This window comes from Branchiostoma belcheri, unplaced genomic scaffold (assembly GCF_001625305.1).
Source record: "Branchiostoma belcheri isolate BF01 breed outbred unplaced genomic scaffold, Haploidv18h27 scaffold34, whole genome shotgun sequence".
NCBI classification, from domain to species: Eukaryota; Metazoa; Chordata; class Leptocardii; order Amphioxiformes; family Branchiostomatidae; genus Branchiostoma; species Branchiostoma belcheri.
In genome coordinates this window covers 476,327-495,544 of record NW_017803954.1, presented here as the reverse complement: position 1 = coordinate 495,544, position 19,218 = coordinate 476,327, and the positions used below count along the sequence as shown (strand labels likewise).

The following is a 19,218-nucleotide window of genomic DNA, read 5'->3' as shown; positions in this document are numbered from 1 at the left end:
ACGCTATGACGTCATGGATTCAATCGTACAGATTTGTAGGGCCTGAATCCCTATTTATAATGATATTCAACTACTCGTAGCTAATTAACGAAATAATTTTTAGTTCTCAAATCAATTTTAACAATCTTTTAAAGGTCCATACCATCAAATAAAACTGATACAACTAACGTTCAATCTATGACGTCATGACATCAAACCGACGCAATGTACGTTAGTTTTATCAGCTTTATTTGATGGTTTGGACCTTTAGAAATTGTTAAAATTGATTTAAAAACTAAAAATCATTTCGTTAATTAGGTACGAGTAGTTGAATATCATTATATAAACAGGGATTCAGGCCCTACAAATCTGTATGGTTGAATCCATGACGTCAAAACGTCGCAATGTGCGTTAGATTTCTCAGTTTTGGTTGATGATATGGACCTATAAATGATTGCTAAATTCATTTGAGAACTAAAAATTATTTTGTTCATTAGGTACGAGTAGTTGAATATAATTATATAAACAGGGATTCAGGCCCTAGAAATCTGTATGGTTGAATCCATGACGTCATAGCGTCCAAACGACGCAATGTGCGTTAGTTTTATCAGTTCTATTTGATGGTATGGACCTCTAAAAGATTGTTAAAATTGATTTGAGAACTAAGAATTATTTCGTTAATTAGGTACGAGTAGTTGAATATCATTATATAAACAGGGATTCTGGCCCTACAACTCCGTATGGTTGAATCTATGACGCCAAAGCGACGCAATGTGCGTTAGATTTATCAGTTTTATTTGATGAAATAGACCTCTAAAAGATTGCTAAAATTGATTTAAGAACTAAAAATTATTTCGTTAATTAGGTACGAGTAGTTGAAAATCATTATATAAACATGGATTCAGGCCCAAAAAAATCTGTATGGTTGAATCTATGACGTCATGACGTCCAAACGACGCAATGTGCGTTAGTTGTATCAGTTTTATTTGATGGTATGGACCTTTAAAAGACTGTTAAAATTGATTTGAGAACTAAAAATTATTTCGTTAATTACCTACGAGTAGTTAAGTTAAATATTGAGTTGAACACTGAATATCGAATATCGAGTGTTGGATCTATGACGTCATGAGGTAAAATCGACGTAATGTGCGTTAGTTGTATCAGTTTTATTTGGTGGTATGGACCTCTAAAAGATTGTTAAAATTGATTTGAGAACTAAAAATTATTTCGTCAACTCGGTACGAGTAGTTGAAAATCATTATATAAACAGGATGCAGGCCCTAGAAATCTGTATGGTTGAATCCATGACGTCATGACGTCCAAACGACGCAATGTGCGTTAGATTTCTCAGTTTTATTTGATGGTATGGACCTCTAAAAGATTGTTAAAATTGATTTGAAAACTTAAAATTATTTCGTTAATTACCTACGAGTAGTTAAGTTGAATATTGAGTTGAATACTGAATATCGAATATCGAGTGTTGGATCTATGACGTCATGACGTAAAATCGACGCAATGTGCGTTAGTTGTATCAATTTTATTTGGTGGTATGGACCTCTAAAAGATTGTTAAAATTGATTTGAGAACCAAAAGTTATTTCGTTAATTAGGTACGAGTAGTTGAATATCATACAAACAGGGATTCTGGCCCTAGAAATCTTTTTAGTTCAATTTATGACGTCATAGCGTCCAAACGACGCAATGTGCGTTAGATTTCTCAGTTTTATTTGATGGTATGGACCTTTAAAAGATTGTTAAAGTTGATTTGAAAACTAAGAATTATTTCGTTAATACGCTACGAGTAGTTAAATATCATTATATAAACAGGGATTCTGGCCCTAGAAATCTGTTTGGTTGAATCTATGACGTCATCAAACCGACGCAATGTGCGTTAGTTGTATCAGTTTTATTTGATGGTATGGGCCTTTAAAAGACTGTTAAAATTGATTTAAAAACTAAGAATTATTTCGTTAATTAGCTAGGAGTAGTTGAATATAATTATATAAACAGGGATTCTGGCCCTAGAAATCTGTATGGTTGAATATATGACGTCATGACGTCCAAATGACGCAATGTGCGTTGGTTTTATCAGTCGAATTTTGTGGTATGGACCTCTTGAGAATTTTTAAAAGACATTTGGTTTCTAGAAATTATTCCGTTACTTTGCAACATGGCGTTAATTCTCTATGCATCCACTAGTGTTGCGATCCTCGAAAATCCGTATTGTTTAATCTATGACGTCATGACGTCTAAACTTCGTAATGTGCGTTAGTTTTATCAGTTTTATCTGATGGCATAGACCGCTAGAAGATTGTTAAAAACATTTGAATACAGAAAATTATTTCGTTACTTTGCAACAAGGCGTCTAATTGAAACATGTCGAGTGCGGTCCTGGACGGCATTCTTGAATCTTTGACGTGAAGATGAATCCATGTGCGTTGATTCATTTCGATAGTATCGACCACTTAAAGATTATTAAAACTCATTTGGTAGTTAAAGATTAGAAGATTATTTAATCAAATGAATACAGAGTCTGAAAGGTTGTGGTTTGGTTTGACATACGTACGTGGAATGTCTATTTACATACTGTATGCGTGCTTATTTGCATATATGGGACAGTAGAATGCTTCCGCGCCTGAGACGTATCCGAATTAGTGCCTACCATTCGAATCGAAGGCTCAATCGAAGGCTGGCGAATCGAAGGCCGAAAGGAGGGCTAACTTTAGGTTGGTCAATGCCTGGGTAAACTCAGTAAAAGCAACCTGCCCTTGTGTACTGCTTTTAGTAAGTACATGTAAATGCAGTATAAAGTAGCTAACCTTAAGAACGTTGATTTTGTAGTGTCCTATTCCCAAATATTATGTTCAGCAACAAATATACAAAATGCAGTCTCTACCATGGGACCCATTTTGGATTATTTCTACTACTTAAATGTATTTTGTATGTTACTCTGTGTTTTTTCTTAATGTCTTCTAGTAATAAATTCGATAAAAGCACTGTTTTGCTTGTTGCTCGTGCAACAGTAATGTGTTCTTCAATGGAAATTCAATGATGGGCAAAAATTGGAATGGAATTGGGAGTTTATTTCAATTAACATTTGCCCATAATAAGACCCACACCTACAACTACCAAAACTCATAAAGAGTAATACATTATGTATTTCATGATAAGGTATTTTTCACTTTGTTATGATATCAAAGCTGCATTGAAGTATCTGTAAGAACATTGCCCATAACATGGAGATCTTGTAAGAGATAAAGTATGTAAAACAGCTCACATACAAATCCAGGTAGGATAAGAGACAACATTATCTGATGGATCCATCTCCGTGGTGACTTTTTTAGGTCAGTAGGGCTGAAGCCCTGTAGCACAGATTTTACCATGATGGAATCAGCCATACAGACTGTATATCTCACCTTAAGCATGAATATTTTTAAAGGAAAAGGTGGACTTGTTTCAAGGAAGAACAAATGCTCAGGCAAGAGTGACAATAAGTGAATAAGCCTACATTCCCTAATGCTGTTTAAGCCTTTATTTAGCATAGCACACATTACCTTCTTCATGACTTAAAGGATTGACTAATATGTAAATGACATTTTAAGCCCTGCTTAGATAGATCTGTTCCAGGCTCTTTGGAAACTTGTTTGTAAGAAATTCATCATTTTCTACATTTGATTATTGTCATGTACAACCTGGTTCCTTGTCTCAACACTATATTCTCTTTAACTTGGCAAAAGACCACTATTGGACCCATCAGATGGCATGTACCACACAAGGAACTCAGTCTAGCAGTCAGTGAACCATTTGTGACATGATCTTCAAGCAGATATTGGGAGGAAAAAATCACAATGCCCACTGTTGCTGACATTTCAGTTTTTCTATCAGAACAAAAATATCTAAGATGTGACAGTTGTGTGAAAGGGTTACAGTGAAAGAAGAGGAGATAAAACAAAATCATGCAAAGGAAATCATATACTATTTCTGCTGTGGGAATGGGGTCAGCTCTGGTTTCTTCTGAAACAGAGAAATTGGGTTTCTTCCCTAGACATGCAGAGTCAGCCTCTAATATCAAGTCAGGTAAAATACCAGTTTGTTGGGAACAGCAATATGCAGCAATCAATGTGCATACAGATGGCACTCACAGCAATTTCTTCAGAAACCCTAATGCTGCAAAGATAGCAGGGTACAGTTCTAGATCAAGCACGATTAAAGCCTTTAAGGACACGATTAGCAGCAATTGTTCAGTTCCAATCATCCTTATCTTTGCAGCCTGTCTGATCGCAGCGATCAAGGTTCCATTATTACTGTAATTTGGGCCCGCGAGATGAGGGAAGCTGTCAGGCATGGCACCACTACCCGCGGGGCTAAGTACTGGGTATGTGCACCGCTGGAGTGCAGGGACAGACTTGGTGAAATCATTACATCTGCCACCGAGGTTACTTTTATACAGTGTTTGTGAATACCCCGGTAACACAAGAAAGAACCTTCATGAATGAATTTTCATCATTTTCATGTGATCCATATAAGTGATTAATTGATATAAAAGAATTTTAGGAATCTTACAAGGTTAGGCTTATTTCTATTAGGTCTAATTTCTTGGTTTTCAGATTCATTTTATATATTTAATATGAAAAAAATATACACATGTGTAAGTACCATTCAGATCTGAATCAACCCCAAAATGTTCATATTTTGGCACCAGTTGAAAAAAGTCCATGTCTTCCTACCAACCAAAAAATCAAATTAGTGTGGTCTTAGGAAATCTTTCCTGCTTGAGCATATCAAGTAGGTTTAAACCTTCTTGAGCAGATGTTTTACTATTTACTTCAAAGGTGCAAACCCTAATCATGTAAAAACTTGGCTTACTTTGTACAAACATACCACAGCGATCAGAGGTGTTAGGTCAATCTGTAGTTTAATGAGTGAGTGGCAGGAAAGATAAATAAAGTATGCTAGAGTGGCCCACAGACACCTTCATTACAGCAACCAACATGACACCTAAGCCACAGGTGTACATGTTTCACATACCAGCTGACTAACGTTATAAGTGGGAGGCTTTTAACAGATGGCAAAACATAAACAATAGACAAATCACCCAAAGATGTCTTCAAAACCCAATCTAATTTTCACAGGTATTAGAGCATATTAATCTTCATTTTACAGCTGATTGCATGTGTAGAATCCTGTGGTTATGTGGTAAGTAACTCTGCTTGTGGAGTTTGAATCCTTGCACCCACTGGCATGCACCCACTGGCATGGAATTCATCAGCACACTGAACCTTCTTGTAACAGCAGATAGACAATAGCTTTGTACTTTCCAGTTGGTAGAAAAGTTGGAAATGCACTGAAGAAAACACAAGACACCCTTATGCATCCCAGTAAACACCTTGACCCACTATTCAGGTGTGCATGTCCCGCATACCAGATGATCACTGGTAATGGGAGAACTCACTATTATAGCTGACAGGTTGCAACGATCTGCCAACCAGAAAAACTACAATACACTGTACAATTGTCAGATGTAAGTATCTGCTGGCAGTGATTTATATTGATTCAGCAGGCCTTCTTCTGGCAGTTTCTCTGACTCCAAGGATTTCACTGAAATGTCGCATGAAAGATAACTACAGTGAAACTGTAAGCCTCCCTTCACTGTTACATGTACCAGTGGCTAGTTTTGAGACATCAATAACAGGACAATAATTAATTAAAATTGGTAAACTACATGAGTGTACAGTGGTAACATCTTCTGACCTGACCAATGTAATTCTAGGAGCTACCAGCTCCTGATAAACTGCTGATCAGATTGTGGTAGGAAAAAACTTAATTGGAGCCTTAATCCTCTGTACAATGCTTAGTGACCTGTGTACAGAACTCAGCCATCCTAAATCCACCTTAAGACTCCCAAAGAAACTTAAGACCAGCAGAAATGAAAAATCAAGTGTAGGCCAGACCATGGTAGTTGTTTGGTTGTTGAGTTATCCTCCCTCAAAGATTTTTAAACAAATGCTCCTGCAATTCCAGATCAAGCTGCTTGGGGGCCCAATCTAATGTCACTTCTACCCACGCACATGAGCTAAGGGACTGTACGATATTTACCGGGGAGGGGGGGCCGGTCGTCCGGGGGTAGCGTAAAAAAAATTTTCCTAGGCCCTCCCCCCAGGTCAAAAAATTTTTTCCTAGGCCCTCCCCCCGGCTCAAAAAATTTTTCCTAGGCCCTCCCTCCGGCGTGAATCATAGAGAGTGAAATTTCCTATGGGGAGGACGAGATTTTGATTGAAAATTTTCCCCACATGAAGCGCGGAAGGCGCGAGCCATCGCGCCGCAGGCGCCATTAGAGCCCGAGTAGGCCTGGCTTTTTTTGGGGGGGGGGCATGTACCCCCCGGAAAAATTTTGAATTTCAACCCATGTTTTGCATGTTGAGGGACAAATTTGGCAGCACAAATTTCGCTGGTACATCGAGCTATAAATTTAAAGTCAGTAACGTTAAAGTTCAGTCAGTGTAATCGAAATAATCCTCTATCTAGCCTACCTTTCGTCCACGTCTTCTGCGTCAATTTTATTACAAACAGGGAAACAATATTGCCAAGTTACGTGTTGTTTTCAATTAACTTTGGAGGGACATAGATATTAATGTTAAAATAGTCCTTGGTTTAATAGAAATACCAAATTAATCCGTCGACATCCGACATCCACGCCGAGAAGTTCGAGAGAGTTGCGAGGCGGGACCAGCGGGTCACCTTTGCCGACGCACACCACTGGGAAGGGTGCGTTGAACGGCGAAAATTAATTTTCAAAATCTTCAGACAAGCCTTCCCTACATTCTTGATCGGTATCGTTTCGATAGCCGCGATTGACACGATTTTAATCCATGTAATTTGGCTGTGTCCAGTTTCGCCGATTCTGGCGAAAATGCAAGATTTTGAAGGGGACTGTGGGACATTTGGGCGAATACATTATAATAATAGGGATGGATATTATTGGAACGTAAAATTCTGCCGATTCCAATGACCGGCAAATCGCTACGATATGTATGGACTGACGTTTAATCATGTTTTGAACGTGTATAAAAACGTTGTAGAGTTAAAGGGATCTTGGAAAAAAATTTTACCTAGGCCCTCCCCCAAATTAAAATATTTTTTCCTAGGCCCTCCCCCCGGCTCAAAATTTTTTTCCTAGGCCCTCCCCCCTCAGACGACCGGCCCTCCCCCCCCCCGGTAAATATCGTACAGTCCCTAAGTACCATTCAAAATTCATCACTCTAGCATGTTCAGATCACAATATATCAAAACCAGATGTTCCACTGCAGTATCATAACAAGCTGCCAGGGGACCCAAAATCTAATCAATTTGAGGTCTTATCAAGACCTACCCACCTACCAAGACGTGTGTCATGACAATCCATCCATTGCTTCTTGGGGTTATCATGCTAAACCCCATACATAAACACACACACAAATGCTAGCAAAAACATAACCTCCTGGCGAAGGTAGTGATGGACCTGCTCTTGCATTAGTACGTTTGTACAGCATGATTGCCCACCATCTAGTCAGAAGCAAGTGCTTTACGCATGGTAGTTGTCACAGCAACATTGATGTATGAGCAGGACAATCCATGTATCATCCATCAGTTTCACAATTTCACTCGGAATCCCATCAAAATGCGAAATATTCATTTCTACCTGGGAGGGCTGCAATTCTGGGGCCTGAGGAAATTAGGATTAGGAAGGTGTATTTATCACTTTCTGCAGCATGCTCATGTTACTTCAGGAAGAAGCTTCAAACATGAAAGAAAAGATGGCTGGGTTTTCAATCTGCTGATAAATCATTACAAAGTTCACATAAATACACCAAGGTTTTCTTGGTTAAAATTCCTTTATGTGGATAATATGTACATCGTTCCGTGAGCACTGTATAAATTGTTAGTGTTAGCTTTGTCAATTAAGGTTTCTGGAAAGTGAAACAAAATGTCAGTTATCGTACCCTGAGAATGAAATATTTGGTAATGACATCACCTCTTGAAGATTCCACATTACAGCATGCACATGTGCCTAGTGCAGTGAGATGAAATGCCTCTTCTGTACCTTTACAGCAGCTTACTCATAATATTATATCTGCCCAACACTCAAGGGTTGGCAACTTGGGAACAGGCTAATGCAGAACAAGGCTGGTAACAAGACTGCACTTACACTTTTTACAAATTCTTAACCCACTTAGCATCTTGCACATGAAATTTCCCAATGGATACACAAGGGTATGATTTTGATTCATGGTGAAGTGACAATAGAATACTCGTCCATCCAGAATTTCCCCCATAACACTTGACCCACATCTTTCTGAAGACACTTTCTCAAGAGATGTATGTAACTTTGATTTTCATTGACATAAAAATGATTTTCATCGACATAAAAGGAAGAGACACCAGTCACACAGGTGAACTGACAAAACTTTTTCTAGAGTTTTCCCTTAATCCTACATCCTCTCTGTATCTTCTACGTGATATTTTCCCCAAAAGATGTAATTTCACTGCGTGTCTATCAGATAGATTCACATGATAAATGAGTCAGAGGTCCAGTTCATTCTATCTCACATGTCCAGACTAAGCTGCTGTGATGATACCAACTGTGTTGCTTTTGCTCTTATCACCTCTTCTGACTGCTTTACCTAATCCTGCTACCTGCCCTCTTCAAACAGTAACAACGCATTATCTACCTTTCTGGTTGGTTGGTGACCTGGAAATGCTGACCACAAGCTGTGACGTGCGGCGTAGACTCGCTCTTCATAAACAGGAAATGTTATTATCTCCTACAGCAGATGCACACTGGGGAATTTTTGATTCAAGAAAATTATGCACGGTTATACTGTCTGCATAAGTTGACAGCACCTGGATATTGGTGTGGCCCAAAGATGACCCAATTTCAGTCAGTCTTCCCCACCCACCTTGTCTGGAAATGTGATGTATCTATTTTAGATGAAGTGATGGGAGATCAGAAGTTACTAGGGCATCACGCTGTAATGGGTGTACAGTGCAGATTTGCCAAAATAATTAAGGTCAAAAATTAGAGGAAGATCATTTCTGCCAAGTACTCGGCTTAGCCAAAAAGTATTTTTTCACCACAAAACATCATGACACACAAGATAGGTGGCTTAAGAAATCTTGTTGCCAACAGGCAAAGTTAACTTCAATCATTTGGCCACATTCATTCACACTGCACACACCAAGGCCTCCACCATGATATTCAAAGGTCAGAACAAAAGAAAATATGGACGCATGATGATAAGAAATAAAAGAAATACAGCTGGCAAGATCTTTTTTTCCCCTCACTTTGATCAAACACCGTGTTGAATTTGGCTGGCCTTCTAGCCCTGGATTAAAAGTTACCTGAGACTTAGTGGAGTTGTCTTTGCTATCTCTTACAGCAGATACCAGAATATTCCCTCAAACAATTTGCTGTCAAAGCTGCACGTGTCATATCTAAAATCAATGCTAACCTGCAGGTGCCTCACCAAAAGCCCTGTCAAGAAGTTCCCTTGGCTTCCTAAGAATATTGACAGTTTTTACTCTTTGTTCTCAGGAGTAAGGTTCCTCAAAAGCTCTCAAGACCTCAGCTGTCAAGTTAGCCAGGTCCCCCAGGAAAACACATGACAAGGCGTGCATGTCTTGGGTTATGAGTAATACATAGCTGGATTTTTGTTTTGAAGATTTCTGGCGTATTCTCAGCCAGACTAATTCCCTTTAGCTGTGATATCTAGGTGGTACTAATGCGGCTGCCGCCGCATAGCATTTTAATGGTCTACATTCTGAATGGCAAACTGTAAAGTACTGGGTAGTGGAAGGAAAAGGGGTATGAGACTGTTGAGACAACATTTAACTCTCAAAATATACAAAATTGGTTATCCTGCAAAATAAGCGAATTAAGCACAATGCTTTTTCTTATGCCTGCAAGTGCTGCCTCACCTTTATACAACACAAAGCCTTCTCTAGTGCACACTAGGACATGCCTCTGCTGTGATTTCTTTATGCTGCCCCTATTAAAGCGTAACCTATCATCTGAGTAGAAGGAAGCCACAAATTGAACTGATATGGTATAATATTTAGATTTTGAAAAGAACAGCAATTTTTGTGAAACTAATCAGATCTACTTTCCCTCTATACTTCTATTTGCTTTCAACTCTTGCCCATCACATCTAGACTATTGTTTACCATGTCTGACCCCTTTGAAACAGACCAGGTATTGCCTAATGCAGATAAACACCTTGTCCAGGTGTGGCCTTATTTTGCCTGCTGCAAGAATGCAATCACCCCCACCAGATCAACAGAGCACTGACCCAGAAAATCCCTGGTGGTGCCGGAGCTTCAGGCGACCTTCCTGCATGCTGCGCTGCACCCAGTCCAGGAATTAGTCCGATGACTTCAAACTCCTAGATTCACAGACTAAAAAGGTAGCAAAAATACGATGTTGTTTATCCATTATGATGTACAGCTCAGTTCTATGAGCTCTAATATATAGTCTACATGTCCTATCTCATTACACAGTTTTTATATCATTATGAGATATATATAAGATTGCAGGACCAATATAAATTTTTTATCAATATCAGTTTGGTAACTACTGTCTAGAAGGAGCGATTATGTCACTCTTTTCAATGCACAGAACACCATTGGAGTCACTTTAAAGGGACAACATCGTCACTTTGAAAACAAATCATCGCTATACTTTTACAATGTTTCAAGTTGCAATTACCGGGTATTGAAAGCCAGAGAGCCGCCAGGTGTTGTTACTGCAAACAACAACCAAGAAAATCAGGTCTGACTCTCATAATAACAAAAGTGCGGATGGGACTATTCCATCATAGATATTGACCTGTCATATCAGGAAATTTTTGTTAAAAAGTGATGGGTGAGCGGGAGGTTAGAAAATAAACCCTTTTGGGAATATCAGCCTGTCATATTCACGATGCTGCATTTTGCCAGCCATGGCTAATAAAAAAGGGTAGGTTTCAGACCACTACATCCCTAATTTGCATCACTTGCTCTTATTAACCCTTCACATTTGTGCCCCTGCCCCTTTCCCTATGAGTGACCTTTACTTAAACAATTACATGGCTGCAGGGAAGGTTACATTTCTTTGGCACATATTGTCATAAAGGCCAGGCCACTGACACTAGAGTCTACAACTGAATTTCATGTTTAGTAAAATCTTCTTGAATATGTATAACACTTTCAGACTAGTCGGTATGTAGCTTGTGTGATACACCACTCTTACTCTTTAAAAAATAGTATTATGCAGTATTTGATTAGCAGTCAGCTAGTCTTACACAACATTTTCTGGAGGTTCTATCGGACAGGTCCACACTGGTGAGGCCCCACACAGAAAACTGGCAAGTCCTGTATATATTGCTGAGGGTGGAGCTTTTTCTAAGCTGGACTTAATGGGTACTTTCACAGATTACCAAGGAGAGAATCCAGCAATTGCTAAAATTACAATAAGGTACCTCTCTAACTTGTGATTCTAAAGCGAGACCATATGGCCACTATGGCCTAACTTGATTGTCAACAAACACATTGCCCCAAAAAATGTGGATGAAAATGACTTGAGTCTACATGCACATTATTATGTCACAAAGTGAAGCCATTGTTTTTCAATGATTGACACAAAGGGGCAAATAACACTGACAGTACTATCAAATATAATCCAATCAAAAAGACTCAAAATTATAAAAGTCTCACAAAAACCTGTTCAGATGTCATAAATGACAAGAAAGACAACAAAAGTACTGATTTCTTCCTATCAGTTAAGACCTTACCCTACCCGTTTTGCTGGAGTGAAACAGCCCTTCCTTGATGCCTTTTGATGACATGATTTGGGATGAATGAGTTAGGGAGACAGCTCACAGTGGCCCATTGTAGAAGTGTTCTCCTGTGACAAAACACAATTAGAGAAACATGGTGAGGAAATATGACATAAACTTGTTAAAAAAGTCATTGAGTCCCTGTCAGGAGTGGCTCTGTAAAGGGAGAAAAGTTTTGCCAACATAATACAAAGACATTAGCATTCTACTTCATCAATGATTCAGAAGAATTAATTGAACACTTCCCACTGTCTAGGTAATGTCACAATGTGTTACCATAACGATGTTTTCAAATATTCTTAAGGAGTCTAGAGCACTTCCTTCACTTTCATTTGCATGTCTGATTAAATTTTTCTCAATCACCTCCAATATCACTATAGACTCAGGAGTTCATGTCTTTTTTCTTCTTTCTGATATTCCTTTCCTTAATCCTCCTTATCCATTCTGTTTCATTGACAAACTTACAACTATAATGTATGAGATTTCTGACTTTAAAAATGTTTTCATACCTTCAGAGCATGTAGTATTTTAGCATGTAATTCAAACCTTATATAAATTCTACCTTTTTCTCTTCTTCTCTCCCTTTCCAAACTTTATTCATGTTGATGCTACTAACATGAGAAACACTCATCTGCCACATACATTTACCTCTAACAGCCTCATTAACAATTCAGTACCTATCCTTAGTTGGGCATGCTTCATACCATCGTGTTTTCCCCTAATTGCCAGGTTGTTTGAGTGGGAAATTAAAGATAACTCAAATGACTCCCAAGAGCCCTCTTCCTCCCCAGTCTTGTAATGTCACAAGCAAAGCTTGGCGCCAAAATCGGATCTACTGGCATTTGGTGCACCCCTGTGGTTTTGGTCTAATGCTGTTGGTATGATAGACAGTCTATCATTGCTCAGTTAATTATGCTGTAACAAGTGGGAAATCTTCTCGGTGTCTGTAATTCCACATGAACTTATCTCTCACGCGGAGTTGTTATCTGAAAGATAAAAGTGACAGCTGTCGGGTAATTTGAGCAATAGGAGTAGGTGCAGATTTCTTGAGTGAAACATGAAGTGTCTTGGGGGTAAAACGCAGGTATGAAACTGAGCCGGTATCAGAGTATGAAATTTAAGGAGTGACTGTTGGCCTGCGGTGTTAAGGTGCGTGATAATATTTCTGAGAGACATGTGCTGATTTTGGCGACTTATTAACACGAACCAAACAACCCGCTTGGGGCGCGCGCTCCACTCCGTCTGTCAGCCCCGATTTTCCCGCCAAAAAATTCATGGAAACGGCGCGAGCTGCCGACAACAGATGAGTTGATGAGGACGGCGTTACAAAAATGCATGAAAACGACGCTCTCTTCCAGACATTATGGCTCTGATTCCTGTTCCCCGGCTTACTTTTCTCTCAGAAGACGTCGAATTTGATGGGTTTAAAAGTATCCAGCGTGGGAAAAGTGATAGTTCTGAGAAAGTTGCTTCCCGCCAATTCCCATCGATACAATCGTCCCAGACTTTCAGACAGACGTCCGCTAGTCTCACTGTGATATCTCTGAGAAACTCAACACCGTGTCTTGTAAATGTTCCCTCGTACATTTGCAACAAGAACAGGAAACCCACCTTTGAATCTGGTGCCAAAAATGTGCGTCAAGGAGGCGCCGATCTGACCAGACTATCGTCTGATGACTTCCACCTTAGAGTCCCGCCATGTTGAACGAACAAAGTGTGGAGACTAGGACTCGACCATTGGCCGGCGGAAGAGGACAACTTTCTGAATGCTGAAATAATTCTAAAATCTACCACAAAAGTATCATCTTATTTTGCTGGGGGTAGTAAAACTTCTATATTACTAAGTTGTGACTTACGAGACTAGTTTATGCATGATTTTCGGAGACACAAAATAAAGAGTTGGTTGCGTCCAAAGGGATACTTGATCACGACGCAGTAACTGGAGCAACTGTACGATTGTTGTCGCAAATGCAGTCAATTCTTGCGAAACCAGAAAAGATGGAACTATAACATCAATGTCGTCCACTAACTGGTAAAACTAAAAAGGTTATTTTCTGCGGTCTTCCGTTAATTGATTCCGTTAAACTTTATACATGTAGCGACATACGTCGAAACGAACTCGTTACAAAACTTCCTCCGATCAGTATGACCTGATGATCGGTCCCAAAATTTCAATCCTTCAATGTTAAATTATGATATTAAATCATTTTTTTAATCCTGCCATTTTCAAAACTAGAACACCTAAAACACCTAATGTGGACATTTATTTGTAGTATGTTGCATCAAGAAGTTTCTAAACTCCTTGGTTGCATAACTCAACCAGAAGTCTTTCAATGCAAATGTGTGCTCCCTAATTGTGTATTGCTGTTATCATTTACCTGTCCAAGTCTGGGCATTGTAGTTGCGCTCTCCCTTATTTCCCGTTCTCTTGCAATAGCCCAGCGTTAATCCCACAATTCTACTACAACGTTTTCCGCCCCGTTTGCCCTGTGCGTCTCTACCTCCACACGTAACGTTATATCTCTCATTCGAATGCGGAGCGCACAGCACAAATCTCCCCCGCCTGGCTGGCGCCTCAGAATTACTTGGCAATTGCCGTTTGTGAAACTCATCATTTTACAGTAATTTCGGTGAAAGGCGTGTCATATTCCGCATCAAAAGAACTCGCAAATGTATCGGTCGACGAGGGCAGGGCTTGTGACCTCCACAGGCCCCTGGAATCCCTCAAAAACGCGAGAAATTTGGACCGGTAAAACCCGGGCATCGGTCCCAGAGGAGGTCGGCAAATGTTGCTTCACCACACCGATGACAACTACACGGTTGGGGAGAAAGATGAGGGAAAAGCTGAGACTCGTAAAAGTAGCACTTTGTTGGCGAAGCAGCTAGAAAGATGATATCCAGTAAAACAATTTAGAACGCAAGCCTTGGTCACTGACATGCGAAAGAAAACTGTACAGATTTCAACATACATCAGAACATCTCCCGGTCCCCAAGAACGTCATAAAATGCGCTAACCACTGACATCATGTGCTACAGTGTTCACAGACTCTTAGACACTAATACAACCTATTCGATGGGGGTAATAACACTTATTTGGGACTCATTTGGCACATACCAAAGACCAAGTACACCATACCTACAACCCTAATGTGGAGAATTACACTGATCACTTGGCAATCTCATAACTCCAGTCACTTTCTTTAACCTATGCCCGGTAGTTTAACGCAAAGTTTCAAAAGCCCATAAATCAGAGCTACAGCCATAATCGTGCAAATATGATAGCAATGATTTCTAAACATAGTTTCCACCCTCAAGCCGCCTTCAGCTTTCACTTGAATTCTTCAAAGTACAGGCCGCCTTTCAACTTACTGTACATTTTACATGCGCCCCAATAAACCTCTGAATAGTCATCCGGGACATTAACAGAATAGTTCCGTACATGTGACGCGAGTATAACCCGGACAGTTTGGACCAATTCCAATCATGTAAGTAACCTATTGATGAACTGCATTGTCGATTTATTGATATTGGTATACATCAGAGACGATTTGCTGAGCGACAAGTCACGTGGCAGTGCACTAGTCCCTGGAACATTTCTTCCATTCGGACAACCAACGACATGGAATAATGTGGCATCAGCATTAAGAACATCACCTATCCAGACTGACTACCTCAAATTGATTACATTGTTAGGCTTATGTTGGGTATTTCCAAGGTTGGTAGGTCGATAGACAGCGTGAGGGGCAGGCCCGCCTGGTGCGTTGTAGCTGTGCAGCGCCAAGACATGACAAACGTGACAGAGAACATGGAGTAGATGTAATTAGACGATGATGAAGGCAGCAGAGGGGCTGCTGAAATGTTGGTAGGTAGGAAACTCTCGACTGTAAAATAAATCCCCATTCTGCGATGACCTACCAACTTGATGAAGCTGTTGAACAGGGATGACATAGTAGGGAACATAGTAGGGTAATGGTGTGAATTACAAGATCCACAGAAAATCTTACGTCAGCGTATTTTGTTGAGAAACAGGTGATAAAGATGGGATTTGCCAGAATCTCCGTCTGCGTGAGTCACCCACGTGAGTTGTTCATCACGCGGAGTTTGCTTGAGCAAGGAACTCGCGGGAATTGATATGATCCACAAATGTTTTGACAAGGCACCTTTAAAGCCGTTAGAAATACTACACTTAATATGCATATACGCCTTCCTAAATGCCTTCCACATCGTCGGTGCACTCTAGCTAATTTCAACTGACCAAAAATTCCAGCACCCCCGGAAGTACCAGTAGTGGTACAGTCCGTGACGTCATCAGCTATGTCTATAAAGTTTTACAGGCCATTTCTATGGGTGAAAACGATGCGGCTGGCGCCACCATACTGCTACAGCATCTACAAAATACTACAAACTGCCGCACTTCCACGCCCCGAGGACTGGTCATGTCTACACAGCTGGTTACGAGCTGGCAGTTTCTCTTCAACTTGTGGACGAAGAAACGCAGTAAAGGACAGGGCGTCATTTTTTAAAAATCATTTATAACTTAGATGAGACCTCGAGTCGTATCTTTCTTTAATAGTCTCTAATTATTCTTATGAAGTAAATGATTGATTTGCTACGTATTCGGGATACTGTGATTTACATGGCGCGTGACATTTGTCCCAAACACCCTCACAGTAAAACACGCCTGTTCTTGGTGCTGAACACCGTCCTGTCGGTTAAACAGACCTGTCCTTACCTTCCTAACAATCAAAAAGACCTGTTTCTGGTGCTGAATATCTTCTTCATAGTCAAACATGACTGTCCTTTATGCTGAACACCTTCCTCATAGTCAAATATGCCCGTCCTTGGTGCTGAACATGTTACTCACATTGAAACAGGCCTGTCCTTGGTGCTGAACAATAACAACACGAGCGCGCGCTCGCGAAATACGTCCAAATGAGGTACTCTCCAACCAAAGCAGGGGTAGGTGGAGAAGATACTTTCGCCAATCTCCAGGCAGTTCTTTCTTGTGGCATCAAGTTGAAACCAACCGACAAGACAGCATGCAGTTTCCCACCGAAGCCTAAAATATTGTCTTGGCGGCTGGTTACGGTTTTACCACAGAAAGATCTGCTTGGAGATTGCATTTCCGCCATGTCTTTTCGCTGTGAAAACAACGTGCCCTGCAGCATCTGCTTGGAGATAATCGTAGCCAGGCGCTCACACGCAGCAGCACGTGGCTCCGCTAAGTGACAATAATTGCCCGGCGATTGCCATAAGTAGTCCGCGCCACGCGCCGACGTGAACCACGTACACTCCCGGTTCACGCGCCTTCCAGAAATTGGATTGGCAGCTTGAGAGGTGATCCACTCAACAGTATGAACGCTGATTCAGGAGCGTTTCAATATTTCTTTCCTTCCGTCCCTTTGACACAGGAAATAAATGTCTTTCAAAACGTTAACCAGACTTTCTTTCCAACATCTTGAAAAAGAAATCAAAGAAGAAATAGAAAAAATTTGCTAACTACATTAGTACTGGAATGTACCATTTCCAGTGGGTAAGGATTTACCAGAGAGCATTGAATACCCGAAAACTGAGGCGAGGAAACATTGGATCTTGCGACAATGGGCGTGTCTTTTGGGAGGGCGGAATCGTAGCAGTGAACTCTCACGCGACCAAACAGTCGTACACGTAGCTTAGTCGGTGGAAAGAAAAGGAGCCGCATATGCCTAGGTGATCACTTTTACCGAGAGGAGCGCCGTTAAGAGCTGAGACCAAGACGGTGGAAGGAAGATGCTCTTCGCAAGAAGGACATAAAAGGGATGGAATTAGCCTGAGCTGTGCCGCTGGGTAGGGGCGCCGATCTTTCAATCGATCTGAAAACTGTCAGTAACTACACGCAGTGGAGAGGAACTCTGGCAGCATTACTAGCTGATACTCAAATCTAAAGCACTTTTCGCCCTTTGATGTCGCTTCTGCTTCAGGTGTGATAAGGCTCGGGAAGATTAGAAGAGGAAAAAAAGCATTAGGACGCGGCTAAATTGGATTTAGGGTAACTGAATTACATACGGAGAGAAAAACGGAGTGAAATTCGTTTTTCCTCCAGCGCGTATCAACAGTGACGCGTTAGCGATCTTAGAGAAGCGCTTCCGGAAAGACGAGCTCCTTTATGTTGCGGGAGGGTGGGTGGAGAGGACATTGACCTACTTTCACTCTTATCACCGAGTGAAAGTAAGGCTTTACCGCGGGTGGCCTACAGGGGGCATGGTCCATTTGCTGTTGATATCTGTGAGGAAAATAAATGACCTCCCGGGATTCCGTACTGGCTTATTCTAAATCCAGCTAACGCAGACATCACTGTCGAAAAAGTTGCTGCTCTACATCTAACGTCTTTTCGCCTCTGCCATGTAACAGATCGGGTTGTCCAGAATATCAAAACACCGACAGAAAAAAGGGCAGATCACAAACGCCGGTTGCAACAATCTTATCTTTCATGCAATCTATATTTTTACAGTTTTACAACTTTGATGATATATTTGAGAACTTAATCACTTTAAAGTTTTAATGCAATCATCGATAAATCAAAGCGCATATATGACACACGTACGCATCATCACGAACGCTTCACTCTTCCGTTTAAAGCTTCTAGCATTGTAGTTAATCTATCTCAAGAACGTCGCGTACACTTGGAAATACATGTGATCATGAGCTATGTCCTTTGGAGCGACGAAGGAAAAGCGACAGTTCACGTGCATCTGACTCACCCACACAGAGGGGGTCGTCGAGAATGTAGAATCGTTATAAAATTGGATCTGAGTCTGAGGAATGTCTGTCCTTTATATATTGGCATCTTCAATGATATTGCTACCCACTTGTACTGAGTAAGGGGCCCAGTCGCATTCGTCGTACATCTGTAATTGTATCGGCCGGCATAACCGCCCATCGGCGCAACACACCAGCCTCGCAGGCACGCGGCGCGGCGGCAGCTAGCTAGCTAAGAGTCATACGATCGCAAACTGAGAGCATTCCGTAGTGGGATAGTCACCCATGTGTCTCAGGGAAAATTCAGCTGTCTTGTTAATGAAAAGGCTGTGTTCAAATGTTAGATCATTCAATTGTCGGCGGTTGGTACTGCCACACACAGCCTGTTTGAAAACTGTACGACATCGAATCAACGCCCTTTGGCAAATGTAACCGCTCCGTGAACGATTGATATATGGTCTGGCACCCAGTACGTTAAGTTGATGTTATACATGTGCACGCTGATAGTGTATATCTATGAGCTATGAGGTTCTACTCATAGAATATCCTTGTGAGTAAAGAGAAGGCCGGATCCTCCTGGCAAGGAAAGCGGACGAGACGAGAGGATCTTCACTTTTCACGTGCATCAACCGCTGAGCGCAGAACACGTGTTA

The 19,218-nt window shown here is 40.8% G+C and overlaps 1 protein-coding gene across 8 annotated transcripts in view; it reads right to left on the bottom strand.

Annotated features, from left to right (window-relative positions):
* LOC109475554 overlaps positions 1-19,218 on the bottom strand; it is a 154,844-nt gene that overhangs the window by 75,370 nt on the left and 60,256 nt on the right. For 7 of the 8 annotated variants that reach the window (XM_019776214.1, XM_019776211.1, XM_019776212.1 and 4 more), the window contains one exon: positions 11,788-11,895. The gene's annotated coding sequence lies outside the window, so the exon portion shown is untranslated. Of the gene's footprint in view, positions 1-10,303; positions 10,408-11,787; positions 11,896-19,218 lie in introns of those variants that run through there. The other variant, XM_019776219.1, reaches the window with a different exon arrangement.